The 27,718-nt window shown below is 51.6% G+C and overlaps 1 protein-coding gene across 11 annotated transcripts in view; it reads left to right on the top strand.

The window, feature by feature from the left end:
• BCL11B (BCL11 transcription factor B) overlaps positions 1-27,718 on the top strand; it is a 104,081-nt gene that overhangs the window by 46,136 nt on the left and 30,227 nt on the right. The window contains exon 1 of one of the 11 annotated variants that reach the window (XM_073998554.1): positions 250-27,352. The exons of the other annotated variants lie outside the window; for them this stretch is intronic. The gene's annotated coding sequence lies outside the window, so the exon portion shown is untranslated. Of the gene's footprint in view, positions 1-249; positions 27,353-27,718 lie in introns of those variants that run through there. 11 annotated transcript variants of the gene reach the window in all.

The following is a 27,718-nucleotide window of genomic DNA, read 5'->3' as shown; positions in this document are numbered from 1 at the left end:
TAAGTAAATAGTAGGGTTTAACCATAGAATCTATCCTTTTCTCCTCCTTCAATTATATCCCAGTGTTCATTTTGTGTTGGTTTTATAACCAGAGCCGTCCAATGGGGCGCCGTGGATTAGACCACCCTAGCTGTGGAAGCCTGATGCAATTAATACAGTCTGCCTGGAAAGTGGCCTTATTTCTGGAAGTTTTATGTTAATGATATGGTCTGTGCTTTGCACATTTCATACCAGAACAAGAAGCAAGCTGTAGTTTCATTCTGGACTGGGTTTGATTAACACCGGAGGATCCATGGGAAGCCAAACGGTGATGCGGACAGAGATGGTAACCTCACCAGGCCCCTGCTGATGCGCCGCCTTGATTCTGGTGCAGGGGGTGCCAGAGGCACTCCAAGAGGGCGTTAGATTGGCCACTGAGACTGGAGGGAGGGGTGAGTATGGGGGTGAAGACAAAAAGAACCGTGTGAGTGAGCATGTGTGGACAGCAGAGCTCCGTCATGGGAACGTTGGAAAACGTGCTCATGGGATTCCCTTTGCAAAGTAACGTTTGTTGTTAGGATCCTTCTGGGCTAACCAGACAGGTCCCAGGGTTGATGGGGGCTGGCTCGATGTAGGAAAAGGGCTTTCAGGGGAGTTATTAAAAATTTAGAGAGTCATCTGTATGCCTTGCAATGTCTACATCGCCCAAGGGCCGGTGGTCCCAGCATCCGCAAACCAGCATTTACAGCGCTGTTGCTCTTCCCGCATGCAAGTGCCATTGATTCTACCCTAGCACCTGCCTGCTTCTTCAGGTCACACTGCTGCAGAGGCTGTCCCTGCCCGCCTGCCTCGAGAACCCAGATGCCTCTTTCTGTGACCGGAGGAAGTGCCAGGAGAAGCCATGGAGAGCTGCAAGGCCCCCAGGGTGGGGGAAGCTGATTCTCAGAGTGCTGGAGGTAGCCAAGGGTGGCAGGGCTTGGTGGATGCCAGAAAGTCCCCTGTCCCACATAGCTGGAAAGTGACATTTCCTACAGCATCAGCAAGGGCCAGAGGAGCTGAGGAGTTGGGGGCAACAGAAGGGCTGCACTGTGGCTCTGTTGGGGGTGGGGCACCTACCAGCATGACTGTCCTTAGATAAAAGAGGCCCCAGCAAATCCCTGAGTGGAGATCGCTGCAGCCTCGCCAGATTCCATTTCACTCTCTGAGCTGGCCCTTCAGACGTTCTGAAGGCAGAGCTAAATCAAAGAATTCTGTTCAAATCCATACAAGATGTTGCTGTTTTTCTGCTCTGACAGGAGAGGCATTTGGAAGTGCAGTTTCTTTCTTTCTTTCTTTTTTTCCTTTTTTTTTTTTTTTATAGCTGTCTTAAAAAGGAGTTTGGCTGTTTAGCACAGCTGGTGCTCATTACATTATGCACTGGCAATAAGATAGCATGTGTAATTAATTTTTAATGCAGTGCTGGATGCAGCGCTTTCAAGCAGTTAGTGGATGTGAAGAAGCAGCATTGGCCATGGACATCAGAGACCTCAGAGCAAGGCAGCCCCATTCTCCTTTAAAGGGACTTGGAAAGTGGCAGAGGAGGCTGGCATTGCCCTCTGTGTGCAGCAGACTGGCCCAGAAATGGGTTCTTGGGTGACCTGAGGTCAAGTCAATCTTTAACAATCCAAGACCAGGGATCCCAAGAGATCATCTCCTCCAACCCCTTCATTATATAAATGGGGAAACCAAGGAAGATAGTGGGGATGAAGCCATGACATGTGGGTGGCAGAGCTGACTCATATACCTGGGTCTGCCCACTAGGCCATACTGCCCCTCTTGAGTTTTTATTGAAAACCAGAAGAGGAAATTCATCACCCAGTGGAAGCCACTTAAAGATGGATCTCTGCCTGACCGTGAGGCTCAGTGTGAAACCTGCAGTGAGACTGGGCAGCAGGTAGAGCTCTGATGTTGAGGAGCCCCACGTTGGGCGCCTTGGACTTCAGCTCTGCTATCTGCAGTGGGAGCACACTGGGCACATCCTGGGTTTGAGACTCTGGGGTTGTGCTTTGACAGCTGGCTGCCCCGTCCCCGTGGGGCTCTGTGGCATGGATGCGTGTTTGAAGTTAAATGTTATTGTGGACCCATATTAGACTGCAGGCATGGTGGGAAGGTCTAGAGATGGGGCCATCTCGGTCCTTCCCTTGCAGTGAATGGGTGTGAGTATGTGATCCTAGGCTAGCCACTTACTTCCTCTCTCCAAGCTTCAGTTTCACCATCTGTAAAATGGGGACACTGAAGTGTTTGCTCACCATCCCTCCATTGGCAGGTCCCATGAACAGCCACCATCTGGGTGTGGCCATAGCCCATGACCAGCGCCTAGGGGAATCAGAGGGGAAAGGCCAGTGGGAGGGGAAGGAGGGAGAAAGCTGAGCTGCTGGAAAGCCTTTTGAGACTGTGGCCTTGGGTACCCAGCACACCGGTGATGACTTAGCTCTTGGAAAGCCACTTGCCCGGGAGAGTTTCTTAGTATGAATGAAGGCAGAGGAAGGGCCAACATCATCAGCATTCCTGGGGCTTGCCACTGTTTGCTAAAGGGCCAGCTCAGTCCTAGGCATGACATCTCATCGTCATAATGCTCCCAAGAAGAGGCACTCCCCCACCCTTTTGCTTATGATGATAGTGGGGCTCAGAGAGGCCACACAACCCACTGGGGTCACACAGCACACAAATAGCAGAACTTGGACAGAGAGTCTCAAAACAGAGATTCACACTCAGGTCTGGCCAGCCTCCCAGCTGTGCTCGGAGCTCTCCCCTCCAGCTTCCCATTGGGCTGTAGTGGACAACAGAGAAGGAGCTGCTGGTAGAAAACCAGATCAAACTCCAGTTTATTTCCTGGGAGGGTCCTGAAGGTCGTCCGTCATGCACTGGTCATCCTTGTGCCAGACCCTGGGCTAGACTGAGGGATCTGGAAATGGGCATGACAGGGTCCTTGCCCTAGAGGAACTCACCATGGTGGAGGTGCCCATGGAGGGCCTCCTCACTCAGCGGATATGAAATGTATGTCTCCATGGCGCCTTTCTCTATTCGAAAAAAATGAATAATTTGGCTGCCGCCCGGGCGCTCTGTCCCTTATTGCCATGGCGCAGCTCAGGAGCAGATCTCAGGGTGGAGAGGTGTTCCGCCTGAGGACAGCTTGTCCCTGTGCTAACACTGCTGAGCACAGGGGTACCTTCTGCGAGGATTTTTACCTGAATGAGGCACAAGTGGGGCCTGACTGCATTGGAATCCATGTGATTATCGGTGTGGTTTTGACTCTCGTTTTATCCAAGGGTGCAGGGGGCCCACGGCTGGTCCATAACTGTGTGTTATGTGGAAGAAGTGAGAGAGTAATGGGTTTTCCATGAAAGGTGGTGCTGCTTCTGGAAACGGGGCATACGCATGTTCATCCTCATGGAGCAGCGCTGTATCAAACCGAATTGTGTGAACTGAGGGTCACCTGGACCACTCTTGGAAAATGCTCCTGACCCCCATAGGGTTCCTTTCAGAGAACCTGTGTTCTCTGCACCTGAGATCAAATGTGTGCCTAAGCAATTCTGGTCCCTGGCTCCCACCACCCTACCCTCTCCACAAAACGGTAGACATGAGGGGCAGGTAAGGGAGCAAAGAGATCTCTTTGCAGATGTTATATTTTTTAAAAATGGTCCTGTGTGATAAGCAGCAGCTAAGGAGACAGAAAGACAGTCGATGAGGAGAGTGCCGATATCTTCCATGGGGAAAAATGAATGAACTGAAAGAGAATATTATTTTTCTAGAATACAGAAAGCTGTCCTCTCACAGATCAGCTGGAATTCCAAGGTGGATTACGGACTTCTTCCAACTCCCATTGACAGTGTTTCTTATTAGGCAAAGGGAAGGGCCACTTTTTCCGAAAGGGGAAAAAAGCTTTCAGACAAAGCTTGGACCAACCCCTGAACTGCAAATTAGCTCAAGTGACCGTGCATACTTATATTCCTAATTTAAATAATTATTTATGTCAAATACTCATTGTGAAACTTGAAAATGTGGTATTACATTTACATCAAATAAAGTTTACTTGTAGCAGAAAGAAAGAGAGAAAGAAAGAAAGGAAAGGAAGGAAGGAAAGAAAGAAAAAGAAGGAAATGAAAGGGCTGGGCTTACGGGAGCTGGGAGGGTCGGGAGATCTGCTGGGGTTTTACCGCTGGGAAACGTGAGGCCGAGGGTCCAGTCCACTGTGGGCAGTGACACGTGTGGATGTGGTGTCTTCTGGGAAGGGGCCTGCTGACTCCAAGCTTCCTCCAGCCCTGGCTGGATGTAGAGGGAAACAGAGTCACCGATCCTCAGTCCACCAGAAGGCAGTTTTGACCTTGAAGAAGAGGGCTAGAGCATGGGCAAGATTTTCTCATCCGATCGCCTCAAATTGGGTTTTGGGGGTCTGACTGGGAGTCAGGGACTTGGCATGTGGTCCCACGCCAGCCTTGACCAAGTCCATTTCCTCGACCAGGCTCATCTCTGTGTCTCCAGTGGCTGGGGCGGGGCTGAGTCCCAGCAGGTGCCCAGGAGATGCTGGGGGATGATGAAGACCCAGAAAAGGCGGTGTCTACACCCATGAGAGAAAGCAGAGGAAACACAGAAAGCGCTGCTAGCCTCATTCTCTTATGAGCGTCCTCCTTGTTTTTGTACACAGGGCAGTGGAATCCATTTTTTTTCCCCACGTGAAAGAAATCACAGCCCTTACGAAAGCCTGAGGCGTTCTTTGTTGTTTTTATGGTGGGGGGAGAGGGGAACCAAATGTACTTGACTTTTCAAACCTGAGGGCAGGGTTGGGGTGGAGGGGCTGTGTTCTGTGTATATTTCACAATTAAACCCAAATAGTCTGAACCATGATATATAGTTTATTCCAACGTAATCAAGGCTGGTCACTTTTACCCAAAAAGAAGTGGGACGGAACCCTTGGTGGGCAGGGGCCCCTCTGTGGGCCCAGCGTTATGCCGGGGAAACCAGATCAAACTCAGATATGGTCCCTGAGAGGGTCCCCCAGGTCTTCCTTCATATGCTGGTCATACATGTGCCAGACCCTGGGCTAGAGTGTAGGGATCCAGAAATGGGCATGACAGCGTACTTGCCCTAGAGGAACTCACTGCGGTGGGGTGCCCCAGGTGGAGCCTTCTTTCCCAGATCTGAATTTGGGCTTTCCAGGCAGCTCCTTTCATAGTTCACAGGTGAGAGGTGACAGGACCTGCTCCTGGTTTTTGCAGATGCGAATTTGTTTTCCTTGCGCATCTGGTGGACGGCACAGGCGGGATTTGAATTCAAGCCTCCTCGAGCCTGTGGCCCACGTGGGCATCCTGCTCCTGTCCTTGCGTCTGGCTCCTGGCCTGCCCCTCCCACCCGGCCTCGTACCTGGCAGGTGTGAGTAGGAGCAGCCAAGGGAGAGGAGTGAGCTCGTGAATCATGGAGCTGCTGCTGGGCCAGTATTGTATGATTCTCAAGGAAGGGATCAGAGGGCTCAGGACTTCTCCAGGGAGGTGAATGCAAAAATGGAGTCACTACCTGCAGAAACGGAATCTTTTCATAAAACAGGACATTTTTAATTATTGCCTCTGTTAAGAAGTGAGGAATAGCTGGTGGGGCGAGGCCCGCTGGGTGCGTGAGTCTGCTCTTGGTGTTGTATTTAACCAGTCCTTTCTGACTCAAGTTCTTTTGCATGAATTTCCTTGCGTTTTATTAGCCAGCTCAGTTATTAGCATTTTAATCTTAAAAATACCATTGATCAAGGGTCCACTCTGTGCTGTGGGCTTTCTGTGTATCTCCAGTGATTCTCACAGTGCTTCGATTGTGAGTTTTTTAAATTGTGGTAAGATAAACATTAGATTTACCATTTTAACCATTTTTAAGTGCACAGTTCGGTGGCAATAAGTACATTGCAATTGATATGCAACCATCACCACCGTCCATCTCCAGAGGTTTTCCATCATCCCAAACAGAGCTCTGGCCCCATTAAACACTAACTTCCCATTTCCCCTCTCCCCAGCCCCCCATTCTCCATTCTGTCTCTCTGAATGTGACTATTCTAGGTTCCTCAGGTAAGTGGAATCATAGTGCTTGTCCTTTTGTGCCTGGCTCATTTCACTTAGTATAGTGTCTTCGAGGTCCATCCTTGTTGTAGCATGTGTTACAATCTCCTTCCTTTTTGAGGCTGAATAATATTCTATCGTATGGATAGACCACATTTTGCTTATCCACCCATCCGTAGATGGACAGTTGGGCTGCTTTTGGCTATTGTGAATGGCACAACTAAGAACATGGGTGGACAATAATATGTTTGAATCCTTGCTTTCAGTTCTTTTGGGTTTATACCCGAAAGTGGAGTTTCTGCATCAAAGGGTAATCCTATATTTAAATTTTTGAGGAATTACCAGACCGTTTTTCACGGTGGCTACACCGTTTTACATTCTCACCGACGGTGCACAAAGGTTCTTATTTCTCCACATCCTCATCTGACTGTTGGGTAATTGTAGTGTTTTTTGGACAGTTGGAGTTGATAGCCAAGGAACCTGCCTCTCAGGGATGCGACAACTGTCCCAAGTTAGGTGGGTAACAAACCTGAGGGCGATTTGAATCCAGCCTCAGCCGGCCTGGGTGTGGCACCTGTAGTCACTGCCAGACTGCTGGGGGCTACCACCTTCAGTATATTTTAGTTGAGGGTCTTGAATCCCCTTTGTCTTGGAAATGGTTCCCCAAGACAGTTCTCAGCTCTGTCTCCCAGGACAGCTTTTTTTTCTTTCTTTTTTTCTTTTATTTTTGTTAACAAAGCTGAACATTTAGCTACCTTGATAGTTTGGGGAAGAAAATTATAAAAATGGACAATTTCCATTGTTCTTTCTGTTGTGTCTTCAGGATGTTGATTTGAGTGTGACTTAGCAGAAGGAACCCCGTATTTGGAATCAGAATCCCTAGGAGCGAGGTAGAGCTCACTCGGTGTCCTGTGCACGCTTTGGCCCTCTCTGAGCCTTGTGGGGTCTTCCTGCCTGATGGGAATCATCACACTGGTTTTGCCTCCTTGGCTGGGCTGGGAGACTGGGGACAGGGAATCTCAAGTGAGTGGCCTTGGGTCCTTTGTGTATTGGGATGGTAATTGCAATGATTTTTATTAGTGGTTGTGTTTTCTCTCTATTGTCCTGTATTAGCGTCCCAGGGCTACTGTAGCAAATGGGTACAGACTGGGTGGCTTAAGACAATAAGAAATTGATTCTGTGGTCGGGTGCGGTGGCTCACACCTGTAATCCCAGCACTTTGGGAGGCTGAGGTGGGTAGATCTCTTGAGCCCAGGAGTTCAAGACCAGCCTGGGCAACATGGCGAAACCCATTCTCTAAAAAAATTTGCCAAGAATGGTGGCATACACCTGTAATCCCAGCTACTGGGGAGGCTGAGGCACGAGGATCCCTTGAGCCCAGGGAGGTTGAGGCTGCTGTGAGCTGAGATCGTGCCACTACACTCCAGCCTTCGGCAACACAGTGAGACCCTGTCTCAAAAAAAAAAAAGAAAGAACGAAAAGAAATGTATTCTCTCACAGTTTGGGAGGCCACAGGTCCGAGACGGAGGTGTCGGCAGGGCTGTGCTCCCTGATTCCCTGCCTCTGTGGGCACACAGCTTTCTGCTCTGGGTTTGTCTTCTCTTCCGAACAATTAAAAAGACAATTGTTTTTGGATTCAGGACCCACCTAGACCATCCGGAATGATCTTGTCAAAAGCCTTCACTTAATCACACCTGCAGTGATCTTTTCCCCAGATAAGCTCACATTTACAGGTCCTGGGATCTGGCTGTGGCCCCATTCAATCTTCTCTGCATGCCTCTTGCTGGATTCTAGGCCCTTCCAGGGCAGGAAACCCAGTTGGTCTCCTCGGTGGACTGAGGTCTGGGACAGGTTCAGGCACTTACAGGGGATTCCCCAAGTGTCTCCTGCATTGAACCTGGAGCTGGTTTTTGACAAGATGGACACATGTTCCTTTTTTCTCAGGAATGTGGTGGTTCTGAAATGCCTGGCCCTTTGGCACTCAGACTTCTGTGTTTCTGGAAGGCAGTGTAGTCACATGTGGCCCCCAGCCCTGCCCCCATGCTGAGTCAGAGCACAGCTATTAACAATAGGGCGGGGGGATGGTTTCAGAAAATCTGCAGCTGGGCGCAGTGGCTTATGCCTGTAATCCCAGCACTTTGGGAGGCCGAGGCAGGCGGATCACGAGGTCAGGAGATCGAGACCATCCTGGCTAACACAGTGAAACCCCATCTCTACTAAAAACACACACACACACACAAAATTAGCCAGGCATGGTGGCGGGCACCTGTAGTCCCAGCTACGTGGGAGGCTGAGGCAGGAGAATGGCATGAACCCGGGAGGCAGAGCTTGAAGTGAGCCGAGATCGCTCCAGTGCACTCCAGCCTGGGCAATAGAATGAGACTCTGCCTCAAAAAAAAAAAAAAAAAAAAACTGCAATAATTATTATGAGAATTAACAGAGTTGAATAGGAGCTAGAAATAACTGGACACACACTTGCCTATAATCCAGATTTTAAAAGAAAATATAATTATTTTTGTAAACTGGCTCTGAGAAGCCAGGAGTATTTTTCGTTTGCATCTTCTAAGATATGGTACATGTTTTCAGGGAGAGGAGCTTGGAGCCCACTGGCATGTGATGATGTCACCAAGTCAGAGCACACCTGAGGCCTGTGGGGAGGGGGTGGTGGCAGGCGGCGGGGTCAGAGGTTAAGGAGCCCAGTTCTGAGTACCATTTTACTGAGCTTGTATTTGAGGAGAGGTGTTCCACCAGCCTACCGCGGCTTCTGTGGGTGCTGGAGCCTGGGATGTCCCGGCTACTCCCCATCTGGAAGCCGGTAGCATTGAGAGAACAGCAGCTGGTTCGGCTCAGAGGCCAGCGGGTGGGAGATCCCCCGGGATGAGGTGGACCTGACAGGGTCTGAGCGGACCTGCAAGAAATAACCAATACTTGAGGGAAAACATTCCATGGCTTTTTCATTTGGAGCCAAACATTGCCTCATGTAATTTTCTCCCTGGTTTTTCCCATTGCCTCTGCCAGGGTCCTTGTGCCTGGCACAGATCCGTAATAAAAGGCCCTGTATGTGTGTGTGTGTCTGTATGTGTGTGTGTTTGTACGGGTGAGAGTGTATATGTGCGTACATGTGCATGTGTGTACACGTATATATGTGAGGGTATGTGTATGTGGGTATTTGCATATGTCAGCATATGTGTATGTGTGCACGTGTGTACATGTCTGCATATGTCAGCATATGTGTATGTGTGCACGTGTGTACATGTCTGAGTGTATATATAAGCATGCATGTGTGTACATATCTGAGTGTATATATGAGCATGCATGTGTGTACATGTGAGTGTATATATGCATATTTGTGTATATGTGTGCATGTACACACACGTATTTGTGTGTGCACATGTGTATGTGGGTATTTGTGCATGTCAGTGTATATGTGAATGTGGGGATGTGCATGTGTGTACATGTCTGAGTGTATATATGTGCATGCATGTGTATGTGTGTAGATGTGAGAGCATATGTGCACATGTATATATTTGTGTGTATGTGCACACGTGTGTGCATATGTATGTATGTGGATAGTTGTGTGTGCATATGTGAGTACATATGTGTATATCTGAGTGTATGCAGTATGTGTGCATATATGTGTGTGCATGTGTGTATGAGTGATTTTGTGTGTGAGCATGTATGCATATGCATATGTGCATGTTGAGTGTGTGTGTGTGTGTGTGTGTGTGTGCAGTCCAGGGAGAACTATCAGCACAGAACAGGCCCCTCCCAACCCCTCATGCTCCGTGTTTATGGTGAGGGCACTTGTGATTCTTTCTCTTCCCTGAACTTTCTGATTCTTCCTGGATTGTGGTGTGTGTCCATCCTGAGGCCTGCTGAGGCCTTTGAGGGCGAGTCTCTCTCTAGAACTGACTTCACCTTCTCAGTACCTCCTCGGGGAGACTGACCCCCCCCCGCCCCCAATCTCAGAGGGAGCCCACAATCCACAGTGCTGGGAAATGTGGCCAGTCTGGTGTGTGACCCACCAGGAGTGAGTGCAGAGAGAATAAGGGCTGTGGAGGTGGACGGTGGGTTCAAATCCCGACTCGGATGTCTCTGAGCTTTGGCCTTGGGCGGGTAGCCCAGCCTTTGTGTGCATCTGGTTCCCCACCTGTGGCATGAGAACAGCACCATCTTACGACTGAGAGTGGGTGGCTAGCAGTGATAATGGGGTGCTGTGCTAAGCGTTCATTGTGGGCTTCATCTTCAATATCCCTCACCCCAATTCTGTGAGGAAGGCACTTTTTACATCCCCTTTTTACAGATGAGGAAACGGAGGCAGTCCGATTTCAGAACACTTTACTGCTTTATCCTACCTTAGAGCCTTTCCCTGTTACACTGTGCGGCCTTAAGCAGCAGCTGGCCTGTGAAAGGGGCTGAATAGTAGCAGGTATTACTGCTATATTTTTATTGTTGTTATAACTATGATTATTATTATTGCAGTCACTGTCATTGCCGCTTCCCCGGGAGGAGGCATTCCAGGGTCCACAGGGCTTTATCCTCTGTTCCCGGCGCTGCCCTCTGTTCCCGGGGGCCGCGTTCATCCTCTCGTCTCTCAGCCGCTACTTCCCTGCTTTCCTCCTCCGTTTCGGGTTTGTGTGTATTTGAGGTCTCTTTCTCCTCTAATTGAGATAATGAACACAGTGTTTCCAGAACCACTGCACTAAAAGTCAAGTGCAAAGTGATGGTTTTCATTTGTTGTTCTCTCTCTCTCTCTCTCTTAATATACATCTCTTTAAGAAGGGATTGGCTGAAAGCAAACAGCTAATAACCTATGGATTTATGGAGGCAGTGCGAGCCGGCTTAATAAGCTTTTATACCTGGAATCAGTGTTCTGCCCCTTTAAGTTGAAACTCCAACGTGCCTTGGTATTTTACAGTGCCTGGTTTCGTTTATGCTGGAGCCAGACTTACTATGTGAGAGCCGTCCGCATGCTGGAATTAGTCTTAAGCTTGCTTCTGTGGCGTTGCCAAATTCCATGTTTGTGTTTTATTTAGAATTCTTTTCACGGCCAGCCGATTCTGTACCGGCACACATAGGCACTGTTGCGCCCCATGGAGAAAATAAGCAAGCTTGCGTTTTCTTTGGCAGGGGCCGCGGCCACAATAGACTGCGGTCTCCGAAACATTTTTTAAAAGCTATTTTAACCCATAACAGATGCATAAAGTCGGCTCAGGCATGCCAGTTTTCTTAGTTTTAATTAAAAAATAATTACAGTCTAATGGGATGTTAGTGACACATTTGGATGAATGGTGGGTGACATTATCTGCAACTTATAAATTAGTGCCTCTCCCTTGGCCGGAGCAGGGGTGGGGAAGGGCTGGGGAGGGAGAATGTGGATCTCTGTTCTTAATTGCAGGGTGGGAGCTGGGGGAGGTGGGGGTCCTTCTGGGCATGGAGGCAGCCAATGGAGCCCTTGGTGAGAGGTTAGCATCGCTCAGATGGGACATTCCGCTGTGGCTGTCCAGGTGACAGTGCTGTCAGGAGAAATGGTGGTCTGGGAGCACCCCGCACCCCTGCATGCTTGATGAACTCACCTGTGGAGTTCTTCAACCGGGAGATGGCTGTACCTGGGTGCTGCAGCCTCAAGCCAGCACTTACTTCCTGACCCCCGGGACCCCTCCCCTGCTTCAGGGGAGAAGCATATCAGTTAGAAGCACATCGACCTCTTGGGGCCATGGGAATAAGATGCTGCTGGGAAGGTAAAGAGGCAGAACAGCACCATCCTGCCAGGTCCCCACGCTCCTAAGAAGGCTGCATCCAGATGCTCATCCTGTTTGTTTGTTTTTTTTTAATATTTAAATTTATTTTCAGTTCCAGGATACATGTGTGCAGTATGTGCAGGATCGTTACATAGGTAAACGTGTGCCATGGTGCTTTGCTGCATGTTTTTTTTTTTTTCTTTGAGATAGGGTCTCACTCTGTCACCCAGGCTGGAGTGCAGTGGCATGATCATAGCTCACAGCAGCCTCAACCATCTGGGCTCAAGTGATCTTCCTGTCTCAGCCTCCCAAGTAGCTGGGATTATGGGCGTGTACCGCCATGCCCAGCTAATTTTTAAAATTTTTTTGTAGAGATAGGGTCTTGCTATGTTTCCCAGACTGGTCTCAAACTCCCAGCCTCAAGTGATCCTCTCTCTTCAGCCTCCCAAAACATTGGGATTACAGACATGAGCCACCACACCTGGCCACACCTGGGTTCAGATTTTATGTAGACGTTGCCACTCGTTGGAATCTGGAGCGGAGGGCAGTAGGCTGAGGTGTCCCTGGGAGGCAGGGTCTTTGTGGGAATTGAAGCTAGGAACAGGCAGGGCCGTGGACGGGGGGACGCTGACCGTGCCAGGAGGGAAGGGGAACCTCTGTGTTGTTTCACCAAGGGGGTCAGTAATGTCCTCTCCACTAGTTAGGTAGCTGATAAATGGTGACCTGTTGTTCCCACACTTGAGCCCAGGTTCTGCCTGTCCTCCGTGGGCTCTGAGGACGAGGTCTGGGGAGAGGGAGGAGTCAGTGTCCTGGGGCCCAGCCTCTGGGGACTTGCTTCCTCTCCAGCCCTGCTGGGAGGAGGAGCACTGGAGGGCTGGGATGTGTCACCTTGAGTGTTCCAGCATCAGAAGCAAGATGCTGGCCCCAGCAGTACCCTGGTGCCTAGGTGCACTGGGCAGCCCCTCAGGGGCCCTTGCCAGGGGCCTCTGTGCCTGGTTGCCAGCTGCTCTCCAAGCAGTGCCCCAGAGAGGCGATGGGACGTGCCCCAAGTCCCTGCGCTGAGCTAGGACACATGTGGCTGACACTGGACTCTACGCCTTCCCCTTAGACCTTTGTGCTCTGCTGAAGCTCATGGACTCTGCAGCCCGTGGCGTCCGGGAGTGTGGGAGACAGGCACAGGCTGGGGCTCTGCATTTGTACTTTCCGTGGAGTAAAATGAGGGTTTCTTAGACAATATTTCCCTGAGCCCAGATTCCTCAGAAGTGAAAATTAAGTTCTTCTATTAAAAACATGAGTCATACCAGCCCAGATGAGAGTCATTTTGGCGTTCCTCGAATTTTTGGAGGGGAAACGTCGCATTCGTGTTAATCCATTCAATTATACCTCATTGCGGAATAACGTGCCGGGCATTCTGGGTGGCAGCCTCAGCTGTCTGATTAGTTGGGGCTGTGTCTGCCGTACTTGAGAGGCAGCAGCTCGGGGCCTCCGTCCTCTTTTGTGCTGGCACACCCAGGTCGGCCAAGCGTCTGCTCTGGGGCTCCCTTCTTCATTCCGGGGGCTCATTGGGAGCCTCGGCATGGTCTCGACATCGGATTCTTGCAAATGATTCCTGCCCAGCTGAAAAGGCTCGCTGTCTGTCTGCTCATGTGAATTTTACGCAGATGGCAGTGGGTCGCCCGCTCTGCGCTGGCACAGGGTCTAGGGTCCCCTCTCCCCTGGTGGGCGTCCTGCTCAGGTGAAGGTGGAGAAAGGCTTGCTTTTATTCCCTCAGTGATGTTATTTTATCCTCCCAGAAGCCACCAGTGACCAAGACTGGAACCAAAGCAGGAGATGTCACTGGGTTTGGGGACAGACCCAGAGACTTCTTGTCTAAAGACAGCACATCCTGCTTTGGGGCAAGGGAGCCAAGCAGGTGGAGGAGGTTGAAGAGCATCATGGCCCTGGGACCAGCCTTCTGCAGTGCAGTCTGTCTGCCTCTCGCATGGGCCCCGTCAGGGCCTGGGTCACAGGCAAGTGGACGCTTGCTTCCAGATTCAGCTCCTGGGGGTGGGGCGTGGAGGGGTTGTTCTCTGGGAAGTCTCTGCTGAGCTCAGGGCTGAGGTCCGTGTCACCTGTGCCCTCCCCGATGGGCCCCTGTGCTTCCCCATGGAGACACCTATCATGATCTCCTTTCCTGTCTCCTTGGCTGTCCTGGGAGACCAGGCTGTGAGCTAGCCTGGGCCCTGTTTGTCCCCATAGGCCCGGGCGGAGGTCTGGCCCCCATGAGGCTCTCCGTGAGCGCTTGTGAATGAAGTGAAATTGAGTGAAATGAAGCTGACTGAGCAGACGCCCATTGTGGCCAGAGACCCAGGGCAGGTGCATTCGGAGCCTCAGTTTCCCACCGTATTGGCTGCCCGCTCAGGCCCAGGGGAGGCTGCAGGTTTGCACATTTGGACAATATGGGGCTTGAGCTGAACACGCTGCAACTGTCAGACCAACCTGGAAGGTCGCCTCTCTGGCTTTGGGTGCACCATTTGATTGTTGGAAATTTTGGGGAGGTCCATTTTGCTTTTGCTTCTTTATTCAGCAAGTTGCTCCAGCCCCCCAGTGCTCAGGTGAATCCCTGCATAGGAGGAGCAGTTCCTTGAGTTGATGGCACCTCTTGGAAAAGAAGACAAAGTGTAGGGAGGACGAGAATGAGTGGAAGTCGGTGGGCAGGATGGGAGAAGCTTTGGGCTTGGAATCTGATCCAAAGTGTGGTTTCTGAGTTTGGAACCAACTCTTCTGCTGGGATGTGTGTTGGGGAGTGGGGAAGGGCAGGGCTTCAAGTTCATTTACTTGTATTAAGTTGAAGTTTCCTCTTTTTATAAGTAAGAAGCATAGATGATGAGAAAGACAGGCTGGAAAAGCAGACTTTGTTTACTCATTAAATTTTCCATAAAATAAACACAAGTTTAGAACCGAGGAACCAGCGGCGGGGGGTACTCCAGAGGGCAGGGCAAAGTTTGGTGTCAACCTCTGGCTGGGAAATGCACCAGCAGGTCAGAGTCACACATGTGAAAGAGGTCAGGTGCAGCCTTGACAAGTAAGGACGATGGACTCGAGGGACCAGGTGGAGGGGGGTGTGCATGCACGTGTGTTTGTGCATGAGTGCAATTGTGTACATGTGGATGCATGTGCATGTGTACATGCATGTGTGCGCTTATGTCTTGTGCACACAAGTGCATGTGTGAGTGTGCATGTGTGTGCCCACGGATGCATGAGTGGCAATGGCAATTCTACACTACACCCTAAGACCAGGCTCTGTGGCCAGCTGCTGTGAGAAGGAGGACAGAGCAGCAAAAGGCACAGGCCAGGACACAGTGAGGCGCCCAGACAACATCCAAGTACCTGACTCTGCCCTGGGCCCAGAGGCTGTCCAGCTGCAGGCTCTCATGGGGTCCCCTTTACTCCCCTGGTTGCACATGGGCTTGGGCTGGGGACTGGAACCTCTGCTGCTCCCACAGTGCTTTCTTTGGCAGAGAGCCTGATGGGGGGCCAGGCAGACCTGGGCAGGACCTGGCTTTGCCTTCTTAACTGAATGACCTTGGCCCTCACTTCCATCTTCCTGCCTCAGTTTCCTCACTTGCTAAAAGGAGATCACGGTATTACCTGGGTAGGCATGTGTGGATGACTGAGGACTGGACCCGCATCTGCAGGCCTCAGCGAGGGGATATGGTATTGACCTTATTATTATGGTCATTGTTATCGTTGTTAGAGGAGGTGGTGTCTTCTCCACGGTGATGCAGGGGTCTGTGGCCCCAAAAGCAGTTAAGTCAGGAGGAGGTGATGGTGAAGACTGGGCTCCCACCTCGGGCTCCTCCGCACATCAGTGTCAAAGTCATCCCTGCTAGACCAACTCTGAGGCTGCAGTGCTTTCCTGGATCTGGCTTTGGGGACATCCTTATTCCCCATTGGGAAGCCCTACCTTCAATCTCTCTCTTCCCTAGAGTGGCCGTCCACACCTGAGCGGGAAGAGCCTGGCCATGGACCCAAAGCTGGGGAAGTTGGTTTCTTGGTCCTCAGGCATGAGCTACTTGGGCTCCTGTGGGAGCCTTTTCCAGACCCAGAACGAAAGGACTGGAGCAGGGAGGTAGCCAGCTGAGGAGAGAAAGCTCTTCTGGGTGATTTCTCCCTGGATAAGACCTTCTCAGTAAACACACTTCTGCAGTCAAGATGGGCTAGAAAACCTGTGCCTCCTGTTTACTGTGGGCTGAGAAAGCCCAGGGATATAGGGCAGTTGCAGGCAACTCTTCCTCTCCTTCTCTGGTTTTGGCTATTCTTTTGGACCTGCTCTCCCAACCTTTCTACTTTCTGCAGTGATTGTTCTGTCTCTTTTGTTTGTTTCTTCTGCAAGGAATAGGATGCGGTTGTCCAGAGGTGCATTAGAGTTGGGCATATCCATAGCACGTGTGCCTCCATTGCTCCGTCCTATACCATAGCAGACATCACTTGTCGATCACAGCACCTCCTTCCCCTGGGTCCTGGCCTGGATGCTTCAAGCTGAGAGGTAGGGCCGCCTCTGCTAATCAATCATGCTGGCCCAGGAATTGAAACTTAATTTCTGTCCTGGCATGACTTTCCTGAGAGGAAATAGTAAGAGAGTGTACCACCTCGCACCATTTCCTCAGCCCTTGGTGAGAGTCTCGGGGGGCTCAGAGGTCTTCCTGGTTATGGGACCATTGAGGGGACTTAGCTGGAGGCCTTAGCTTAAGTGTTGCGGCTGTGGAGACAGTGGCTGCCCTGTTGAGGGCTAGTGGGCGTCAGGCCGTCCTGAGCACTGCATTTTTGCGGTGGTTTTGCAGTCAAGGTGCACAGAAGGCAAGGCTTTGATCTGAGGTCATAGATTTAGAGGCAGAGAGGACAGCTGGCCTGGCAGGTCCACGCCAGGGCACTCACCTCTCATCCACCCTCGGGCTTCTTCCCCAACCCTCAGCCTCCTGGCTCTCTTGGCTTCCTACAGCTGTGGCCCTGACCCAGCCTGAGGCTGCGGTTCTCCCCTGCCTGGGGCCAGGCTCCCCAGGGGCTGGGTCCTGCATCCCTGTGGCACCTTGCTGAGGTTGTGCTGGGTGCATGCTTCTCTCCCCTGGTTGTCCCAGTGTTCCTGGCAGCTGTCATTGCTCACAGCTCTGGGCTGGGCTGGCCCTGGCACTGACCTCATTCCAGCCCACGACCAGGCTTGTTCCGTCACGTGGCCTCCATGGTCTCCACAGATTCCATCCCAGGGCTGTGCCCTGCTCTCTGGTCGCCCAGGAGTCCCCTGCGGATGTCAGTGGAGGCCGTGTTTTCCTAAACAAGAAGCGGAGTGTTGGGGTCCAGTAGGATTATAAGCTGTGTGAGGGGCGGAATCCCCTGCCCGAGCCATGGCCTGTCTTTCACCCTTTCCGTTCAGAGTCCTCGTCGTGACTCTGTGGCAGGACGGCAGCTCCCGTCTTGCAAATGAAGAAACTGGGACTCATAGGAGTCCAGGGCCTCTTGTGGGATCTCACAGCTCCAGAGTGGCGGAGAGGGGGGTGTAACCAGGTCTCAGACTGTAGCCCTTCTCTGTCCTAGACACATTTTAGTAGAGCTCTTCCCCACTGTGTAGCCCATCTCAGCCTCCTCTGCTGTCACTGTGCTCTGCTCCCTGGGACGTGCCTGGCTCTCACATGGAGCCTCTCTCTCCACTTCTTGGGGGCTCGAGGTTTCCATGTCCACATTGGCCTTGGCCTGGCTGCAGCGTATGTGGCTGTTGGAGCTGAGGGCAGGGACAAGCCTCATGACCTCTGTGTCCTGGTATCAGCGTCATGTCCAACCCTGAGGGGCCGGACGTCTGCTGGGCGGGTGAATGGAGCCAGAGCGACTTCTCCAGCGAGCACTCCTTTGCGCAGACTCGACTACTGTCTTGGGTCAGAAATGCCTCCAACAAGAGGCCCAGCGGATTCTGGGCAGGGGCCCTGCCCCGAGCCTGCCCGGACAGTAGGGAGGCAGCGTTATTAGCTAGAATCCAGTCTGAAGCCAAAGGGAACCTGAAAGCGCCCTTTCCTCTTGTTAAGTGCAGCCCCGTGCTCGCTCTTGCTTGGGTTAGCTTCCCTGTCTGCAGCTAGAAGGAACGGCCCTTTTATTACTTCAGCGCTTCAGGAGACCTTGGGAAAGCTAGGTGTAAATATTAGAGCCTGCCAACGGCCAGTGGCAGCAACTGCTTAATAAACTCCAAATAAATAACATGGTGATTAGCTGGGATTGCAGCCCCAAGATGCTGGCCTCTGTGGAGGAAGGGTCCTTGTCCACGCCTGGGATCTGGGGCTCAGGGAAGTCCGAGACACTGTGACGGTGACCTAGGTGACCACACCAGGCTTTTCCAGTGGGGGAAGGGATGCCAGGCCTGAGCAGGCATCTTTGTTCAAACTGTGCCACTCGAAAGGACAAGGGACAGGACCTTTTGCCTCTTGCTTTAAAACATCTGGGCTCTCAGACACCCCCGTGGGAAAGTAGACTCCTCATTGCGACATGCATGGCCCCTGGGACTTACTGGACTCATCTCCCTGTGTTGCCCGTGACCGCCACCACCCAGCCAGGCCTCCTGGGGTAGCCTTCATTTACAAAGCACTCGCTGTGTGCTGGGCCTGGTGCACCTGCTCTCTCCAGTCCTCCCAGTAATGCTGCTCTGCTGGTGTGGGGAGATGGAGACTCAGGAGCTTCTTACTTGCCCAGGGCCACCCAGCTGGTGGGAGCTCAGTTCCAGGTTAATCTGGGGACAAGATCTGCCAGAGCCCTGTCCCTCAGGGCTGCTATTGTTGGCAGCTGAGCTGTACTCCATTGGGCCCCTTGCTCCACTGGGCTCCTGGGTGCCTCTGCCCTTTGGCCTGGCCGGACTCTGCCCAGCAAGCCCTTGGCGTCCCCAGGCAGCCGAGGGAGCTCCTGTTTACTCTCCGAGAAAAGCTCCCCCAGGCAGCACTTGCACCTGCCTCTGGGCTGGCTGATGATGTCACATCCTCTTTGTGTGGAATGTGAAGGCCTCCAGGGCACGGATTGTGCCTGATGCCTCTAGCTCTGGCTCGCAGCACCCAGGGTGCACAGGAGGTCAGTGAGGGTCTGAGTGAATAGGGGGTGTTTTTGGAACCTTCTTGCCCACCAGAAACAGGAGGGGCACTGGAAGTGACTGACGTGAGTGCCCAAAGCTCCCCCAGCTTCGTGGGGGATTTTCTGGTTCCAAGGTCTCAGCTAGAGGGACTTTAGATTGGAAAGGAAGGGATGAGGCGCTCTTGGCCAGGTGAATTGTGAGAGTTAGGTCTGCAAAGGCTCATCAAGGTGCAGGGGGTCCCCTGAGCTGGAGCAGCTATTGGGTCCTCTTGTGTTTTTTCTTTCTTTTTTATATATGTCATAATAAAAGGAATTTGAAGTCTTTTGCTTTAAGTGAACTAGTAATATAAGCATTAAAATGATGGTGAAAGAATGAGAATCATACAATCAAGGGACAGAAAAGGTAGTCCTAGTAACTTGCATTGCATAAAAACCTAGAATTTACCTCTGAGCTTCCTGGCAGCCTTGGCAAAAATGGAAACATTGTGATTTCTGATTCACTTATGAAAGTAAGTAATAGTTCAGCATAGAGAGTTTTGGATCAACTGCAAGCCTGGAGGGCTTAATCCTATGGTTTTTCAGATAAGATCGGGCTTTTATCTATGATAAATCACCAGATAATGAAGTACTTTAGACTCTGTGGGCCAAGTGGTCTCTCTTGCAACAATAGCAGTCTCCTCCTAATCCTTCTGGGGATGTGTTCCGAGACACCAAGTGGATGCTGGAAACCTCGGGTAGTAGTAAACCCTATTGTACTGTGTTCTTTTTCCTATACATATATACCTATGATACAGTTTAATTTATAAATTAAGCACAGTAAGAGATTAACAACAATAATTAATAATGAAATAGAACAGTTGTAACAATATGCCAGCATCATTGCCTTTGCGCTTTGGGGCCATTATTAGGTAAAATAAGAGTGACTTGAACACAAGCATTGCAATACTACCATAGTTGATCTGATGCCCAAGAAGGCTACTAGTGGCTAAGGGGCAGGTGGTGTCTTATAGCATGGATACGCTGGACAAAGGGAAGATTCAGGTCTTGGGCAAGACAGAGTGGGACGGTGCAAGATCTCATCACACTACTTGGAGTGGCTCAAAATTTAAAACTGACGAATTGTTTATTTCTGGAATTTTCCACTTAATATTTTTGGACCATGGTTGACCTTGGGTAGCGGAAACCCCAGAAAGTGAAATCATGGGTAGCAGGGAGCCACTGCATTCAACTTTGCCACTGTAGCGCAAGAGTACCTGTGGACAATTAATGAACAGATTGTGGCTGTTGTTTCAATAAAACTTTATTTACAGAAACAGGCAGACATCCATGGCCTATAGTTTGTGGCTCCCAGAGATAAGAGATAGTATTACCCTGATGGATGACTGTGACGTCTTCCCATCTTGACCCTGTTGGAGGCTGAGATCTTGTTCTGTGTCCCTGGACCACCCTCTTCCTCTGCTCCTGGAGAGAGAGTCTGGTCCAGGAGGCCTCTGACCCTGGCCTCCATCGGATGAACCTCGCTGGCTCAGGTGTTCCCTCCCCAAAGCCTCTGTCCTCTGTTGAGGGTATCGGGGGTCCTTCAGGCTCCCTTCCCACAAGACTCCCCTCCTAACCCCCGGCTACAAAGGGCTGCCTCTTTGGAGCTAACCTTCCTTCAACAACTTGATTCTGCAAGGAGAGATCTTTGCAGGAAGACCTTGGTGGGAGTGGTTTTCTGACTGTCTGGACTTGGTCCACCGTGGTTGAGAACCATACCGCTCCTGGGAACTGGTATGTGTGCTGCTATTTTCTTTTAATTTTGGAGGTAAAATGTGGGAATAGAACTTTGTGGGAATTCTGCTCCTTACCACGTACTCTGTTTGTTTATTTACATATTCCTGACCTCATTCCACAAAGCTGGGGGGTGGGGGAGGCGGATGCTTCAAGTGTCCTGTCAAATTTTGGGCCCTTTTTTTCTTCTTCTGGAAAAGGGAGCTCGTCTCAGGCATCACAAAGTTTCACAGAGCACCCCGGACAGCGTGACACAGGAGGTCCTCACATCGGTCCTCCCCTTTCCTGGCATGCTGGTGTAGTTGGTGCCTGGTCTTTGGCTGCATTTAACCAGTCATTGTAGAAGTGGGAGATGCAGGCTTTAGGAGAGTCCGTGAATTTTCCCAAACTATCAAACATGTGGAGCACCAGAGTGAATGCAAATCCTCCACTGGCCCTGCTGGCCTGTGCCGTCTCAGTTAGGGACTGTCCCTGGGTGCTCATTTTCAGGGTCTGAGACCCTGTGGCCACAACTCCATGAAGAAATGGCCAGATAGGATGGAGCCATCATGACTACCAGCTGTAGAATTCTCTCTTGACAGCCCAGGAGGGCCCTCGGTTCCTTCAAGGGCCTGTTTTAATTTAATTCCCTCTTCCTACTGTTGTGAAAGAGCTGTTTCCATTAAGTAAGGACCACTTTATGCTCCCTTTCAAAGTAATGTAACTGGAGGGGCATCCCCTGAACACCTGCCCACAGGTGATCTGGGACGTGGTCCACTTGTCCTGTCCCAGGTACGCCTCCATCCAAGGACCAGGGGATAGACTGTCATGGTGCTGTCACATGAAGTGGGCTGAATTTAGGCCCCAAGTTACATGTCTGTGTTTTGCTTTGCCCATGTGGCCTTATTGTGGGTACGTTTATGAGTTTCTTTAGGTTTTGAATATTTTTGAATGAGGAATGCAGGCAGCCCTTTGTGACAGCCTTCAGAGACCTGAGGACGGAAGGAAGACGCTGGTGCTTGATTTTGTCTAGAACATTCTTTTTACCCCTTGGGCTCGAGCTCTCGCTCTGCCTGGGTGTGGGGGAAAAGGGACGTCATTGGTGAGGGAGAAGGTTCTAGACTCTTGTTAGGCTCCCAGATGCCTAGCACTGGCCTGGCCCCCGGGAGGTGTCCAGGGACTGCCCCTGGGATGAGCAGATGCTGAGCATTGGCAGGAAGCTGGTGGAGCAATGTGGGGCGGAGAGGGTGTTGGTGAGTTGCCCCACCCACCTCCCTGAGCACTGTGGGGTGAATGATAGGGCTGGGAGAGCAAAGTTCTGAGTTCCCCTGCCTGCCTCCCTATCCCCTACCCCAAGGCTACTGGGTGGTGAAAATGCCTTTGGCCACTGCAAATGGAAGAGCTTGGGTGCTCAAGGCAGGCCAGTGGGTGTGGGATGGGGAGTGGTTGTTAGGTTGTTACAGGTGCCTTAGCCTCTCTGCACTAACCCCAGGGAGACAGAGGCCTTCATTCCAGACGCCCTGGAAAGATGAGTCCACAGACTTCCCCAGAGGCCCACCAGGCAGCTTGTGCATGGATCCTGCCTGCAGCAGCCCGGCCAGTGATGGGTTCACAGGTGGCTCATTAGTGAACCCCTTTGGTGTGCCCACCTCCAGCCATCACCCCCAAGGCAGCGTTTTCCACTCTGAGGCTGAGCTCTGACTGAGCAGGGAGAATGTCCATGCTTTGGACACTGGGTAGAGCCTGGAAGGCTGGGGCGGGGGCAGTGGCTGGAAGACCACGAGGAGGAAATCTTTCCATCTGCAAGGGCCTGGGGGACTGGGGGGCTGATGGCATCCTGGGCACTGCTGACCTTTTTGTGGCACTTATTGGCTCAGAGGGGGAGGTTCAGGGGAGCTTGGGGCGCCGCGATGAGATTGACTAGGCCACAAGAGGGAGGTGGCTGCTTCCTTCTGTGCACCCCCCGCCGCAGCCCTCTATCCCTGTCTGAGTTAAAGGTTCCACTGTGCTGGCCTGTAATGATGCCTTTTCAGTGTCGGGGGTAGGGGAGCTCCCTTCATAACCACGTCCTCTCTTGTCCAGCGCAGAGCTTGGCCCAAGAGACGCAGTTTTCAGGCCCATTTGTGCGATGACAGAGTAAAGAATAACTCACTGAATGAACGGGTGAATGAATGAACTCCTTGTGAGCAGGGACCTTCCCAGGACTCCCATAGTGCCTCGCACATAGTAGATGCTTAGGAAACGCTGCTCAGCCAGTGGATCCATTCCGAACCCACTTCTCCTTTCTTCATCCTCACTGACACTGACGGAACGTGGTGCATCTTTTCTTTTGTTAACCTCTTTGAACCCGCCTTTAAGAAATTAAAGTTCTGGATTCAGTGTCAGTGTTCTGTTGGCCCCAGGCATGCGTGTCAGCATCCTGCCACTGAGAAGGTCTCGGGGTCAAGTGAGAACTTTTCATCTCAGAAGTCTGTCTCTGTCCTGGGGCTTCCCGGATTATTTCCCTCTTTGATGATGGGATTTGCAGGAGCAGAGCTGAGCCCTGTGGGGACCTTCTGTTTGGTGCCAGGTCATGTGGCTGACTAGGCCTGTTCTGCTCACTGGGGTCACGGGGGATGAGAACGGGGCCACGTGGGGCAGTGGAGCGGCCCTTGCCTTCCAGATCTGTGGCTGGGGAAAGCCACAGCCTCAATTTGTCTTCTAGAAGGTAGGAGTTGAGGTCGAGTATGGAAGGGCCCAGCTTCGTGCCACAGTGGGGTGTGGACATTGAACAGCTGAGAGCCGGGATGAGGGGACCCTGGGTGTTTCTTAGTGGAAACAGCTTTTCACCGGCTGTCTGACCCCAGAGCACTTGGGCTGTGAGGCCCTGGATTCTTGGCGGGGGTTTGAATTAGATTTGCCTGGCTTCACTCCCTTCCTGACCAGAGACCAGAACCCAGAGAGGAGAAGGGACGCTTCCGGGTCACTCGGCAGGGGCAGCACTGCATGAGACCCCAGGCTTGTTCTACCGGCTCCAGGTGGCCTTGGCCTCACTCACTGTTCCCTGCCGTGAGCGAGGCTGAATGAGGCTGGGGCTGGGGAGGTTGGACTGCCCTGTAGCCACGAGGACTGTTAGACTTGGGCTCTAGAGGCCGACGGGTGGCCCCTGCTCCCTCCCCGGGGCTCTGTGGGCCCTGCCTCCCTCTCTCTCCCTCCCATCCCTGTGAGTCCTCAGCTGCACTCCTTGCGCTGTGCGTGGCTTCAGCAGGAAGCTGTCTTGTTTGTCATTTCTGCTCCAGGACTGGGCTGTCCTCTTCCACATCAAGGCACATTTTCGGCTGATCATGAAATTGCTCCCAACACCTTCTCTGATGGCAGGGCAGTGAGCTGGCAAGCTGGGAGGCACAAGTGTCCTCCTGGGATGGGCCTATCAAAAGAAAAAGCAGGAAAAAAGAACTCTTAGAAGCTCCTACCACATGCAAAACTTTCACCAGAAACAAGTGACTCTGGTGCTTATAAAGAGGCCAGTGGCTGTCTATGCAGTGACTCACATCTGTAATCTCAGCACTTTGGGAGGCTGAGGTGGGAGGATAACTTGAGTCCAGGAGTTTGAGACCAGCCTGGGCAATATAGTGAGATCCCGTCTCTACACAAAAATAAAAAATAAAAAAATTAGGCTGGGCATGGTGGCTCACGCCTGTAATCCCATCACTTTGGGAGGCTGAGGCAGACGGATCACGAGGTCAAGAGATTGAGACCATTCTGGCCAACATGGTGAAACCCCGTCTCTACTAAAAGTACAAAAATTAGCTGGGCGTGGTGGCACTCACCTATAGTCCCAGCTACTTGGGAGGCTGAGGCAGGAGAATTGCTTGGACCTGGGAGGCAGAGATTGCAGTGAGCCGAGATGGCGCCACTGCACTCCAGCCTGGCGACAGAGTGAGAATCCGTCTCAAAAAAAAAAAAAAAAAAAAAATCAGCCGAGTGTGGTGGTGCGTGCCTATAATCCCAGCTAATCGGGAGGCTGAGGTGGGGAGAATTGCTTGAGCCCAAGAGGTTGAGGCTGCAGTGAGTGGTAATCGAGCCACTGCACTCCAGCCTGGGCAACAGAGCAAGCTGTCTCTACCGAAAAAAAAGAGGCGAGTGTTTCTGGCTGATGCCCCGACTTCTTCCTGCCTGTTGTGTGCTCAAGGACCCCCCTTGGAGCCTAGCATTGTTCTGGTCACCAGAAATAGAGAGGAAGGGTTCAGCTCCTTGGGGTCACCCCAGCATAGAGCCCGGGAGCTGTGTGAGACACTGAGGGATGGTCAAAGGGAGGCCAGGAGCTCTGCAAGGGAGTCTGAGCCCAAATGTGAGGCAAAGACTTTCCCAGTGGGCACAGTGGAGGGGCAGCTGCACAAGGCAGAGGGAATGCCAGTGCTGGGTGTGAGCGAGGAGACACTTCTGGGATGTGCCAGGGCAGTGCAGCACCAGGGACCTGGGACAGGGTACAGAGAGGCAGCCCGGGTGGCTGCTGGGAGCAGAGCAGGGTGAACACAGGGCCAGGACAGGGACTGGGGGCAGGTCTGTTTCCCTAGGGAGTAGCCTTGTCATGGGAGGCGGGGGCTTCTGGCTGTGTGACCTTGGACAAGTTACTCCACCTCTCTGAGCCTTGGGTTTCTCATCTCTAAGCAGGGAGGAAGCCCCCTGTGATATGGTGATGATGATGACAGCGATTCAGGTTGCCGCAGGCTTTCATCAGGCTCTAGATGAGAGAGGAGCATTGCCCAGTCACCATTTGTGTCCCGCCCTCCCTTAAAACAGTATTTGGACTGTTACTTGTGTGTGACAACTTTTTAACTACCGACTGCTCTTCAGCCGGTGAAGGTCAATTTGCTTTTCAGGCATTCTTTACAATGAACCTTGGTTTTGCTTCCAGGGTGAGAAATCCCTGGTGAGAGTTGTGTTTTCCTCTGTAGAAATGATTTGCACGGGCTACTGGCCACTTCCCTCGGAGAACTGGGATCCTCTGCGGCTTCGATCCTGCTCTTAGGAAAATGCTGGAGGCCTGGTGGGGGGTGCTGTGTCTCCACTGTCTGACCTGCCTTGGTGCCCTGGCTTCTCCTCCCATGCTGGGTCTGGCTGTGCCACTTCCCCAAGACAGCAAAGTCTGGTCGGAGAGGATAAAGGATAGGGAGGCTGGACTCCCCCTGGCCAGCCTGTGGACCGCTGGGGGGCTGCTTCCCATGCAGTTTGAGTCAGCTAATATTGACCAGGGGCTGCTCTGTGCCAGGCCTTGGGGGAGGGTCCCAGGCTCCGAGGTGAGCCACATGCAGGCAGTCTCTGCCCTCTGGAAGCTTCTTGTCCAGGACTTGCTGGCTCTCATTCCATCCTGGGTTAGCTCCAGTAGTGGCTGTGCCAGCCTCCTGCGCCATGCCAGGGACATGTGGCCATGTGGGTCTGTGACCCAGCCCCGGAGCTGGCATTTGCTGGGTGTCCAGATGGGTGGGCCATGTGGTCTGAAGATAGATGCCCCGCCTTGCTGCCTCTTGGGCAAAGTGGCATCCCTGGGCCCAGGCAGAGATTTTCTCACCTCTCTGAGGGACAGATGCCCAGGTCCCCAGAGGAGGCCTGTTGCAGTTGGAGGGCTTCCAGATGTCAGCAGACGCCTTGCCTTGCATGGCCAGCTGTGCCTGTGCCAGTGATCTTGGGCACTGCCCATGTCCTCTAGCTCCAGCCATGGATATTGGCTTCTTAGCACTTGGCCTGGCACGGCCCTGGGCTTTCTGAGTGGGAATGACAGAGCTCCGAATGGGGCTTCAGCCCAGTGCCCCTCCCCTGCCCGTTCTGGGTGGAATCTGAGCTCCCCAAGGCTGACCAGCGCCTGTGCTCCTGCGCCAGGACAGCAGGTTCTTCTCTTAGCTGCAGACCCCTGCAGGGTCCTGGATTCCCAAATTCTCACAGTGGGCCTCATGGGGTTTCACCACGCACCCGTGATGTGTGTTAATAAGACTGTTTAAAAAAAAAAAAAAGACGAGAGTCCCTGTCTGTGGTGGAATTTGGTGCCTTTCGAAGCCGAGGGATGGAGAAGTCAGGGGGAGCTCTTTCACAAGAAATAGACTCTCATATCTTGGGATTTGGGAAAACAGAACTGGCAAGGTTTTTTTTTTTTTTTTCCTTCCCAGGCACGCTGTATTATTAAGACACTCTGTCTTATAAGGGATGTTGGATAATTAATCCTGTGGTGAGGCAATAGCAACAAGCGTTCGAATATATTTAAATAATGAGGAAGTTCTTTAATGTGGACCCGTAAAATAATTGTGGGCCGGTGGCATGAAAAACAGAGGGTCTGTATTTATTGAAATGTACTTTTCCCCTTTAGAAGACGGGGATTTTTCTTTTGTGTACACACACACATACGCACACGCACACACGTGCACGCACGCGCGCATGGACACACACACACACACACACACACACACACACACACACACACACACATAGCATTTAGCCAGAACCCTGCTAAGTCTTCTCCCTTTTCAGTCAAAAAGAATCAATTATGCCTTGTGGTCGCTTTCCAAAAACCACTTTTGATTGTGTGATTCTGTTTCAGTCGAGAGCGCTCCAATCAGTCCCTCAGAAACAAGAAGGGGGAATGAACCCTCTCAGCAAATATCTGGGCGTCTGTGCAGATTCTCAGCCATTGAGGATATTGACAGCAATCAGAATTCCTCGGCTGTTGAAACTTCGCCTCTAATTGAACTGGGAAAGGTAAACCCAGATTCAGGGCTCTGCACGCTGTAATTGCAATAATTTAATTTAGCTATTTAACCTGTAATTCAGTGGTATTTATTAAGGAGCATGGGAGAAAATGAGGCCATTAGGAGCCAGAGATGAATACATTGAAATGAAAATGAACACTTCTAACTGCCAGTTGACCTTCGGTTTGTAGCAGTTTTTATTAGGCTGGTCACGGTAATTACCAGGACGTGGATCAGGGAGGAAAAGTGAATAATTCAGTAATGAACATTTTTATTCATTATCTCACATTTTCAGGAAGCGGACAAGTATCGCAAAAGTGTCAGTGATGCTTCCTTTCTGTTTGTTTTTTAAAAAAATGATTGTTTGTGGACAATG

The sequence above is a fragment of the Macaca fascicularis genome, chromosome 7, assembly GCF_037993035.2.
Source record: "Macaca fascicularis isolate 582-1 chromosome 7, T2T-MFA8v1.1".
NCBI lineage: Eukaryota > Metazoa > Chordata > Mammalia > Primates > Cercopithecidae > Macaca > Macaca fascicularis.
The sequence above is the reverse complement of the archived record's forward strand: the minus strand, read 5'-3'. Positions and strand labels throughout refer to the sequence as shown.